Genomic DNA, 12,616 nt, shown 5'->3' with positions numbered 1-12,616 from the left:
GTTGTGCACTATATAGGGAATAGGGTGCCATTTGGGACGGAATCCTTCAGAATCATCAATAGAACCATCTCCATTCACAACGGAACTCTGTGTTATATCTGTTCTGTTCTATATGCCCATGTTATGGAAGGATCCTCTCTCTCTCTCACTGTGCCTTCAAGCAGACGTTTCTAGTCAACAAGACTGGCGTGATGACAAAAGGACACATTGTGTGTGTACAGTGTGTGTGTGTGTCTCTCTCTCGCTTGCACGCAACATGCAGGCACACACACGCACGTACACAGCCTGGTAATTTCAATCGGTGCGTCATTAGATGAGTAGTATGATCCAAGGGCAAAATAGAAGATTTAGGAGGGAGAGACTGATAAAAAGGGCGCTGTTACACACACAATCAAAACCCTTGCTCCCCCGCAACTAAAATCCTTATAGACTGTTATAAGCATTTAGCAAGCTAGCTATGCTAATCGAAAAGGCCTGGTATGGAAGGATGTAGGCCTGTTATTAGGAGATGACAGCCAGGTCAAAATGAGAGCGAACTAGCTCTGGTAGCTCTGGTCCAGGGAGTAACGCTAAGCTCCACAACACCCCAGGGCCACCTTCAGTTGTCAAATGTTCTCCAACGTTGCAGATATAAATGTCATGAAATGAATAGAGCTGATGTGATTCATTATTCTACATGTAAACAGGCATGTTCTACATAGCCTATTTCTATATGAACGTTCAAAAAACGTTGCGTCCTGCTGAACACACTGATCTGTGTTTGTGTTTGTGACTGGATTCCGTATAACTGGCAATACTATGAGCTGGCATTATAACTGGCATTACTATGAGCTGGCATTATAACTGGCATTACTATGAGCTGGCATTATAACTGGCATTACTCAACAAACTAATGCGGTTGCTAGAGTGCTGAAGAACGGTGTTATCTGTCCAGAAATACGAAATAAACTACTTTTTTGGGGCCATGTCGACCGTCAGACTACTAGCCAGCTCATAGTAACATTTTCCCAACTCACCAAACAAAATGTAACGTTACGTTAGTTGGTGAACATGCAAGTCAATCTCATACCTAACGTTAGCTAGATAGCTAGCTAGGTACTTGTTAGCAAATTTACCTTACCTCTGCAATTTACTTTTGTTTTCGTGGTTTAGTGAATTCCCTGTGTCCTGGTGTATGTTCTGGTTATTTAGCCAAAAGCCACATTAGTTTTAGCTGTTAAATAAATAAATAAATAAAGAGGTTATTTTCAGATCGTTTGAAAAGTAGACATGACGTCATGTCTCTGCACTCTCCCGCCACGAGCAGCTGCGCGCGGGCAGGAAGCATGCTGACTGAAAGATCACAGATATTTCATTCATTATTATAATTATTATTAACCATTTTGTCATAAATGGCATTACGATTTAGTCTAAATGTGTGTGTTTTACACACTATACTGTTTATCTATGGTCCCGTGTGGCTCAGTTGGTAGAGCATGGTGTTTGCAACGCCAGGGTTGTGGGTTCGATTCCCACGGGGGACCAGTACGGAAATAAGATATATAATAATAATTATGAAATGTATTCATTCACTACTGTAAGTTGCTCTGGATGAGAGTGTCTGCTAAATGACTAAAATGTAAAATGTTATCTTGTCAATAACAGACAGGTGGGGATAGGCCTGGGTTACAGTAAAAACAGATTTCCCTGACTACTACTAACAAGTCTGATTGGAAGAAAGTGTGACTGGAGGATGCACCTCTCCCTCTTCCAATAAAATGGTTCTCTCTCCCAATCATCTGTAACTGAAGTTTAAATCCACTTTAGCAGGCCATGGGGAGAGGGAAAGATGGGTACAGATCTGCTGCTCTCTCTGCCAATTTCTTGTCACAGGTAGGCCTGGAATTATATCTGCATGACATAAATTCACTATAAGCTTATGGCACAAAACTTCCCCACCTTCCCTCTCTCTTTCTCTCTCGCTCTCTCTCTCCATTCCTCCCCCTCACTCTCCATTTCTCTTCATCCCTGTCTCTCCATCCCACATCTCTCCACCCCACTCCTTCCACCCTCTCTGTATGCCCCCCATCTCTCCATTCAGCCACTTTACCCTGAAGTAAATGGAAATAAGACATGGAAATGATGGTAGCATCTGAGGGAATGAATGAATAGTTTAGGGAAATAATCATGTTTTATTTCAAGGCCTGGCAAATTCAAAATCTAAAAAGGTCTGTGTCGCATATGGCACCCTATTTCCTATATAGCGCACTACTTTTGACCAGGGCCCATAGTGCTCTATCCACATTGGAGAACCCTCTATTAGTCATCAAAAGTAGTACACTATAGGGGATTGGGTGCCATTTGAGACACCCTTCAGATTTAACCCTTCAAGTTCTATTCCCAATCATGAAGGCCCTCTAAACACACAGGCACACACACACACACACACACACACACACACACACACACACACACACACACACCCCCCCGACTACTGATTGGATGAAAGGCAGTCATTTAGGCGTGAAATATAAATAAATATAATATATTCAGTTCGTTTTCCCACATTTTTTCCCTCCTTCATAACTTGGTATATGTTAAAGTGTACAAGATTAAGTGCTGCACTAGTTTGGTAAGAGGCTTAGATGAATGCTGGGTAGTGTGAAATGAGAGCTGACACACACACACACACACAATGACTCCGAGAGACATGTAGCATGCACATCTGTTTGCTGGAGATAAGAAGTGTCTCTGTGTGTGTGTGTGTGTGTGTGTGTGTGTGTGTGTGTGTGTGTGTGTGTGTGTGTGTGTGTGTGTGTGTGTGTGTGTGTGTGTGTGTGTGACTAAATGAACATCCTCTTTGATCCTAACAGAATCACTCTGACGAATTTGTCTCAGCAGAAGTCCTGATTCGGTAGGCTCAGTGTGTGTATGTGTGTGTGTGTGTGTGTGTGTGTGTGTGTGTGTGTGTGTGTGTGTGTGTGTGTGTGTGTGTGTGTGTGTGTGTGTGTGTGTGTGTGTGTGTGCTCTCGACATGGGTGCAGATTAACGTTGCTGAGAGCTGCTTGACAAGATAAAGATCACTGAATTCAGAAACCTTTTCTCATAACCTGCCATCATGAATTATTCTGTTCAAGAAGTTACACATACTAATAGATTAAACTTTGTCTTTCAGCTAAATGAATGTCCACTTCCTACTGTTTGTTTAAAACCTTTTAGCTTCTACCTACTTTCACCTAACCTGTCACGGTTGTCGTAGGAAGGAGCGGACCAAAGTGCAGCGTGTGTGTCGTTCCACATTTTATTTTCACTGTGAAACTATGCAATACATACACATAAACTAAAGCACAAAAACCAACAAACCGTGACGCAGAGGTGAAACATTCACTACTCAAAAACAATCTACCACAAACTCAGGTGGGAAAAACACCTACTTAAATATGATCTCCAATTAGAGACAACGATGACCAGCTGCCTCTAATTGGAGATCATCCCAAACAAAACCCAACATAGAAATACAAAACTAGAACATAACAACATAGAAAATCTAAACTAGAAAACCCCCCTGTCACTCCCTGACCTACTCTACCATAGAAAACAACAGCTTTCTATGGTCAGGACGTGACATAACCTGAGCGAGGCCTGGAAGCCAAAGCTACACACTCTTAGAAAAAATGGTTCCAGAAGGGTTCCATCTACCTATAGGGACAGCCGAAGAACCCTTTTGGAACCCAGGAACCCTTTGGAGAAAGAACCCTTTTTGGTTCCACGTAGAACTCTTTTGGGTTACATGTAGAACCCTCTGTGTAAAGGGTTCTACATGGAACTCAAAAGGTTTCTACCTGGAGCCAAAAAGGGTTCTTTCTCCAAAGGGTTCTCTTATGGGGATAACCAAAGAACCCTTTTAGTTGTTTTTGAAAAAAATGTATTTCACCAGGTAGGCCAGTTGAGAGCAAGTTCTCATTTACAACTGTGACCTGGCCAAGATAAAGCAAAGCAGTGCGACACAAACAACAACACAGAGTTACACATGGAATAAACACACATACAGTCAATAACACTATAGAAAAGTCTATATACAGTGTGTGCAAATGAGGTAAGGCAATAAATAGGCATAGTGGCACAATAATTACAATTTAGCAATTAAACACTGGAGTGATAGATGTGCAGAAGATGAATGTGCAAGTAGAGATACTGGGGTGCAAAGGAGAAAAAAATAAATAACAGTATGGGGATGAGGTAGTTGGATGGGCAATTTACAGATGGGCTATGTACAGGTGCAGTGATCTGTGAGCTGCTCTGACAGCTGGTGCTAGGTTCAATGAGTGTAGAGGCCTTTAGGTCAGTATATATTTAATAAATAATTTAAGTGGTAATATTCCTTCAGATAGGTGAGTACCTCTTTTGCTAAAGAGTCGTTCCATCTCAAAAAGCACAAGAAAGAGGATTTCAACACCCACCATGTCAGATTGTTCTGAAATTATTTCTGTAATTAGACGCAGATAAGATTAGCATTCCTGCAACATACATTTGTTGAAATATAATTTGATCTCTTAGAAATTAATAATTTCAGCTAATTGATTGCACCCCATTACAGTTGATAGGATTCATATAAAATTCAATAAATATCAGTAGTGGTCGGTGCCGTTTAATACTAGATTAATTCTCTGATCCTTTGATTGGGTGGGCAACATGTCAGTTCATACTGCAAGAGCTCTGATAGGTTGGAGGATGTCCTCTAGAAGTTGTCGTAATTACTGTGTAAGTCTATGGAAGGGGGTGAGAACCACGAGCCTCCTAGGTTTTGTATTGAAGTCAATATACACAGAGGAGGACGGAAGCTAGCTGTCCTCTGGCTACACCATGGTGCTACCCTACAGAGTACTGTTGAGGCTACTGTAGACCTGTAACGAGTGCACTGAGAGTTGGGAAGCAAGTTCAGGGAGTGAGTGTTTTAATAAATAAAAGAAACAATGAACACAAAACACAAACAACACACCGACATGAAAACAGTCAATAACACCTGAGGAAAGAACCAAGGGGAGGGACAGATATAGGGAAGATAATCAAGGAGGTGATGGAGTCCAGGTGAGGGTCATGAAGTTGCGCAGGTGCGAGAGACGACAGTGACAGGTGTGCGGGACAATCAGCAGCCTGATGACCTAGAGGCCGGAGAGGGAGTATACGTGACAAGACCTTCGTTGCAAACAATTGTGTTTAAATCAATGATTTAAGTTGGTGGGTGTCATGGCTTGTTGTTATAACATGGAAGGACCCTATATCTTCAGTTGTCATGAAAGGACAGCAACCCCTTAGCTCTTATCACCATGAGCTCCATATACATTCTGAAGGCTATAAACTCATTATATCCCCTCCTCATCTCTGTCTCCCTCCTTCCTTTCCAGTGAACATCTATAGCTTAACTCTTGACTCAGATGTAAATGCATATTTTGAATATCTTGCAGCCTGGAGAGAAATGAAAGGAAGCTGGCTCTATTAATGGAATGAAAGTGACCCATCTGGTTAGTGTATTTCTATGCATGTTCAGATTGGGTGATGATGATTGGGAGTTTGCTATTAATTCTATGAAGCTTATATCAGGCCTAGAAGAGTTCTCCACTGCGACGTGTGTGTGTGTGTGTGTGTGTGTATGTGTAGGCTAAACTAATCCTGTATACAGGCCTACTGAGTGGCACAGCGGTCTAAGGCACTGCATCTCAGTGCTAGAGGTGTCACTACAGACCCTGGTTCAATTCCAGGCTGTAACACAACCGGCCGTGATTGGGAGTCCCATAGGGTGGTGCACAATTGGCCCAGCGTCATCCGGGTTAGGGTTTGCCGGGGTAGGCTGTTATTGTAAATAAGAATTTGTTCTTAACTGACTTGCCTAGTTAAGTAAAAAATAAATACAGCTTCATGCAGATGTGTGCATGGATGATGTTTTTAACCTTAGTAAGTATGCACGTTTAGTTGTTGAAGCGTTTAATGGTTTTCAGATGAGTTGAGTGTGTTTTTCCCAGGTGGGGTGGGATGCTGTAGCCTGGTTCCAGTCATTGTCAAGCCAAACAGTTGAAGTTGTAGTTGACATGATAGCACAAACAGACTGGCACTCAGGCTAGGGTGCACAGAATTATCACACATCCTGGTCTCTGTGTCTACAGTGAGAGGAAGAAGGGTTACACTGTGATGTCATAGAACTCAAGGTTCTACAAAACAGGACGTTGGCTGTATTTGCAAAGTCTGGCATCACAAATGGCATCCTATTTGCTATATAGCGTACTTTTTTTGACCAGACCCCTATGGGCCCTTGTCAAAAATAGTGCACTATATAGCGAATAGGGTGTCATTTGGCACGCCGGTCTGGGAGCCAAATGAAACACCAACCACAGTGAATGGAACTGAATGGAACCATTAGAAGTTGGTTGGCTTGTGTACTTACCACTTCCTCCTGGTCTTTTTTTATGATATATTCTCTGTTTATTATCTCTGCTTAATCTCCCTTAATCTCATTCTAGATCTCTGTGTGTTTACATATTAAGAATTTATTCATCTCTCACATTTAGCTTAGTTTACACACTGCTGCCAGTGAGAGAACAGACATAAAGATGGTCTCTGTGTCTCTGTCTCTCTCTCTCTCTTTCTTTCTCTGTCTCTCCCTCTCTGTCTCTCCCCCTCTGTCACACACACACACACTTATACACTTTAAACTCAAGTCATAGCTTTATATCCAGCTAATGAGTGTTTACAACTAGCTAATTATGCACTGCACCATGGTTACTCTGTGTGTAAGCCATGTGAGAGTGAATAGACTATGATCCTATTGTTAACTGGGTGTGTTGTTTGTATGAAAGTATTTGGAGGATTAAGGGAATAGGGAGCACCCCCCACAGGGCTCAGGTCAAAAGTAGTGCACTATATAGGGAATAGAGTGTGATTTGGCATGCATTCTAAGCTTTGTGGGAGAAAACCACCAGTGGAATGTTTTGGCTGTAGCACAGTGTCCTATTGTGAACAGAATCACATTCGTATGATGTTGATTATTTTAACCTCCTAAAAGCAAAATAAGTCACCTTCAGTGTGGTGTAAGTAGCCTCCATCGTAAGAGACCCAATGTGTGTTTCTGTTATCAGGGACTTTGAATGCCTTGTGTTTTGTACTTGTATTATTATTTATATACATTTTTTTTTAACCTTTATTTAACCTTTATTTAACTAGACAAGTCAGTTAAGATCAAATTCTTATTTATAATGACGGACTACACTCCCCGGCCAAATCCTAACCGAACCCAGATGACGCTGGGCCTATTGTGCGCCGCCCTATGGGACTTCAAGCTTGAAAAGGGTCATAATATCATGATATTTCTTACTGTAAAACGTCCAAGTCATTAATATCATGATATCTCTTACTGTAAAACGGCCAAGTCATTAATATCATGATATCTCTTACTGTAAAACATCCAATTCATTGATATCATGATATCTCTTACTGTAAAACATCCAAGTCATTGATATCATGATATCTCTTACTGTAAAACGTCCTAGTCATTAATGCCATAAGAAGCCAATTTTGTTTTCCCCCCAGTGTCAATTTAACTGTATGTGTGTGTCCCAAATGACACACTATTTCCTTTTATAGTGCACTACTTGGGTCCTGGTCAAAAGTAGTGCACTATATAGGGAATAGGGTGCTATTTGGGATGCATTCCAAGTCATTAATATCATAACAATCCAAACTCACAGAATTTTCCTCCCCAGTGACTAACTCTAGGCTGTCTTTTGTTCCCTTCTTCTTCCAATCAGATTTACGCATTGGGCCGCGACACGAGACACCAGCAGCACAGCCTTCTGGGTAATGACATCCTCAGCCGATGCCGTCAAGACCGAAAGTGAGAGACAGATTTGTGCACCACAAACACACAGACAAACACACACACTCACTCACTTATGGCGGCAAGTGGTCTCGCTGGAGGTCACTGCATTCCCATAATTCCCTGGTCTGACGAGGCTTGTTCCCTGGCCTGGGTGGGGATGTGTGTGTGTGTGTGTGTGTGTGTGTGTGTGTGTGTGTGTGTGTGTGTGTGTGTGTGTGTACAAGTCTGTCACACTCTACTGATATAGTGAGACGAGTGTGAGACGAGTGTGAGACGAGTGTGAGACGAGTGTGTGTGTGTGTGTGTGTGTGTGTGTGTGTGTGTTCATCTATGATGTTATGTTTTAAGTCTGTGGGAAACTCAGTGGGTGTGATCTCATTAAACCTAAAGGCTTCTGGTGTGTTTTTTTGTAATATGTCTCCTGGGTGATATGATCACATTGTCCGACAGCATGTAAAAGGCTTCTGGTGTTGAACTGTGTAGGCTGATCTGATCTTGGATCAGTGGTATATGTTTTTAAAGGCCTCTGGTAGCTGTGTGTGTGTGTGTGTGTGTGTGTGTGTGTGTGTGTGTGTGTGTGTGTGTGTGTGTGTGTGGTGTGTGTGTGTGTGTGTGTGTGTGTGTGTGTGTGTGTGTGTGTGTGTGTGTGTGTGTGTGTGTGTGTGTGTGTGTGTAGGCTGATCTTACATTTATAATCCAACTGGGAACTAGGATCAGTGCTGTAGCTTTATGGCCCAACTAAGAACCCACACACTCATCCCTGCCTTAGGGCCGACAGAAGAATGAGTGTTACTCTTGAGTCTTATCTATGTACAGTGAGCATACTGTGGTTTTTCAATTCCTGTATCTTATGTTCATTGTACTGAATAACTACAGAAGTAGGTAGCCTAGCGGTTAAGAGCGTTGGGCCAGTAACCGAAAGGTTGCTGGTTCGAATCCCTGAGCCGACTCTGGGAAAAATCTGTCGATGTGAACTTGACCAAGGCACTTAACCCCTAGTATTGTATTAAATACACACATGTTGCCATATCAGAACTACAAGGTTGGGTGTCAGAATTCTAAGACTTGAAGTTGGTAGGATTGTAGAATTCAAGTAGCAGTTGGTAGGATTGTAGAATTCAAGTAGAAGTTGGTAGGATTGTAGAATTCAAGTAGCAGTTGGTAGGATTGTAGAATTCAAGTAGAAGTTGGTAGGATTGTAGCAGTTGACAGGAAGCAACACTTATCATCCAATCAGGTTGCTGTTCCATCAGTGGTGTTCCACTGTTACTATGGTAACAAACCTGTTGAACCTCTGGATGTCTGATTAACTGGAGACAGGGTCTATTATAATAGAGTAACAAGTGCACTCTAAAAGAATAAGCCGTGTGACAAAATGGCACCCTATTTAGTGCACTTCTTTTGACCTAGGGAATCGGATGCCATTTGGGATGCTCCCAGGGTCTATTGTAATGGAGTAACAAGTACACTCTAAAATCGTAGAACTACCATATGAGGTTATTCACACCGCTCTGCTTGCATCGACGCGCAAAAATAGGAATTTCAGGCCCTATCTAAAAAAGATAGATAACTGCTTTCTTATATTTAAACATGAAGGCCCGAGGGGATTTGGCTACCTCACAAACTCAGCAGGTGAATGCAAATTCAGCATTTAAAAATAAAGCTTTTCCCCCCTCCTCCTTCTCCTTCTTCCTATTCCTCTTCTCCTCCTTTTTGTGAGAGGAGATTACAGCTGAAAATCCTTCGCTACGAGCTGCATGGCCCCCTCTCAAAATCACCTTTCATGAGAGGACTGGTCAATAGCTCCATTTGAGAGGGTTATTACCATGACAACGGGACAGGATTAGGTAGACACACTCATTCCGGGGCAATTGTGAAACAAGCTTGATTTGCTGAAAAGCACTCAAGACTACCTTTGGGGGAGGGAGAGGTGGGTGAGAGGTGGGCGGGTGGGTGGGTCGTAGGGAGAGAGGGATGGAGGGTGGGTGTGGGTGTGGGTGAGAGGCTGAACGAGAAAATGGAATGAACTAAAAACAGAATCCGACCATGAAAAATTCATAGCTAGGACTTTAAATGTGTTTATATAAATGTTCAAAGTTAGTTTTAGGATTTGTGAAAGGTGACTGGTTCCACAGTAGGTCAAGTTAAACACACACACACACACCACACACACACACACACACACACACACACACACACACACACACACACACACACACACACACACACACACACACACACACACACACACACGTAACAGTGTAGGTTCCGTCCCTCTCTTCGCCCCAACCTGGGCTCGAACCAGGGACCCTTGCACACATCAACAACTGACACCCACGAAGCATCATTACCCATCGCGCCACAAAAGCCGCGGCCCTTGCAACGCAAGGGGAAACCCTACTTCAAGTCTCAGAGCAAGTGACGTCGCTGATTGAAATGCTATTAGCGCGCACCACCGGTAACTAACTAGCCATTTCACATCGGTTACACACACACACACACACACACACACAGTGTCAATCTTCGAGCAAAGTGTTAACATTTTGATGCTATTTCTTTTGATCCCATCTCCTCATGTACAGTTGCCTTCAGAAGGTATTCACATCCCTTTACTTTTCCACATTTTGTTGTGTTACAAAGTGGGACTAATATGTATTTAATTCAACAACAAAAGTTGTCAATGATTTACACATGATACTCTGTAATGTCAAAGTGGAAGAAAAATTTTAACATTTGTAAAAACATTTATGAAACATAAAACATTAGATAAGTTTTCAACCCCCTGAGTCAATACATGTTAAAATCACCTTTGGCAGAGATTACAGTTGTGAGGCTTTCTGGGTAAATCTATAAGAACTTTGCACACCTGGATTGTACATTTACACATGATGTTTTTAATTGTTCAAGTTCTGTCAAGTTGGTTGTTGATCATTGCTAGACAGCCATTTTCAAGTCTTTTTTTTTTTTAAGTCCAAACTGTAACTCGGCCACTCAGGAACATTCAATGTCATCTTGGTAAGCAACTCCAGTGTATATTTGGCCTTGTATTGTAGGTTATTGTCCTGCTGTAAGGTGAAATTCTCTCCCAGTGTCTGTTGGAAAGCAGACTGAGCTAGGTTTTACTCTAGGATTTTTCCTGTGCTTAGCTTTATTCCGTTTCTTTTTATCCTCCAAAAAAACTCCCTAGTCCTTGCCGATGACAAGCATACCCATAACATGATGCAGACACCACCATGCTTGAAAATGAAGAGTGGTGAAGAGTGGTACTCAGTGATGTGTTGTGTTGAATTTGCCCCAAACATAATGCTTTGTATATAGGACATATATGACCCGTTTCAAGAAGCTAGGCATATGTGGCACGTCACTACTTCACAGGAGAGGCATTTGAAAGTAATTTAATATTTGTTTTACCAATGTGTTTTTTCTGGAACATCTGAACTTACTCAATAACAAATGTGTATGCCATCTGTAAATACGAATACAATTGTTAAATTACGAGCCTAGTTGGTTTGGTTTGGCTGAGATCATGGATTAGCTAGCTAACATTGAACCTAGTTCATTAGCTTTAGCTACCAGCGGATTCATACTACAGCATTCCATGCATAGTGGCTAGCTATAACAAACTGTTTGTGCTGTATCTATGTGTTGGGATTATGGTTAATTGTTTAGCTAGCTAAGGAAAAGACTCCACTTCGCTAGGTGATTACATGACCCATCAAGTTAGCCAGGTTTGTCTGAGGGTAACTATGGCCATCTATTGTATTTCATGAACATCTGTACATGTCTAGACAATAGTGACCCGTCCACTTAGCTGGATGTGGTTATAGCATTTCTTTCACATGACCCATCAATTTAGACACACGGATATCATGGGTCATGAGATGACCAATCATCAGGTGTTACTCAACACTCCAGTACTACAATCTAGTCAGCTGAGATATCATCAGGTGTTACTCAACACTCCAGTACTACAATCTAGTCAGCTGTCATAAGGGTCGTTGAATGGAGACCAAGGCGCAGCGTGGATAGTGCTCATTCTTTGACTTTAATGAAATCCCTTTAACAACAAAACAACCAAAACGACCAACAACAGTCCTGTCAGGTACACTAGACTAAACGGAGAACAACCACCGACAAAACCCCATGAAAAACAGGCTGCCTAAGTATGGCTTCCAATCAGAGACAACGATAAACAGCTGCCTCTGATTGGAAACCATACCTGGCCACAACATAGAAAATGACAACATAGAATGACACTCTAGACAACCCACATAGAAAACAGAAAACCCAAAACACATAGACAAAACACCCCCCTGTCACGCCCTGACCAATCTACTAGGGAAAAATGACCTCATACCAGGGTCAGGACGTGACATCAGCTGAGATATCCCCATCATGTGGTTTAACTCAACCCTCCAGTACTACAATCTAGTCAGCTGAGATATCCCCATCAGGTGGTTTAACTCAACACTCCAGTACTACAATCTAGTCAGCTGAGATATCCCCATCAGGTGGTTTAACTCAACACTCCAGTACTAGAACACTGAACACAGTCACACCATGTTTTGTGTCGTCTCCCTGTTCCATGTTCCATATTTTCCCCGTCTCATGAATGGCCCCTCAGGGAGGTAATTTAGTTCAGTTCAGGATGAGTTTCTGAGTCCCCACAGGGGTAATTAAAGCATTGTTGGAGCACAATAACACATTGACCTATATCCTTCATATGTAGTACAACACAAAGTACATAGACATGAATATTTTATTAAG

General features: G+C 42.1%; 1 protein-coding gene across 2 annotated transcripts in view; it reads right to left on the bottom strand.

The window, feature by feature from the left end:
• Window positions 1-1,305, bottom strand: part of m1ap (meiosis 1 associated protein) — a 62,206-nt gene extending 60,901 nt beyond the window's left edge. For both annotated transcript variants that reach the window (XM_045701593.2, XM_045701594.2), the window contains exon 1: window positions 1,121-1,305. The gene's annotated coding sequence lies outside the window, so the exon portion shown is untranslated. The remainder of the gene's footprint in view (window positions 1-1,120) is intronic.
• Window positions 1,306-12,616: the final 11,311 nt, after the last annotated feature.

Source organism: Salmo salar, chromosome 18, assembly GCF_965601325.2.
Source record: "Salmo salar chromosome 18, fSalSal1, whole genome shotgun sequence".
Classification (NCBI taxonomy): domain Eukaryota; kingdom Metazoa; phylum Chordata; class Actinopteri; order Salmoniformes; family Salmonidae; genus Salmo; species Salmo salar.
The sequence above is the reverse complement of the archived record's forward strand: the minus strand, read 5'-3'. Positions and strand labels throughout refer to the sequence as shown.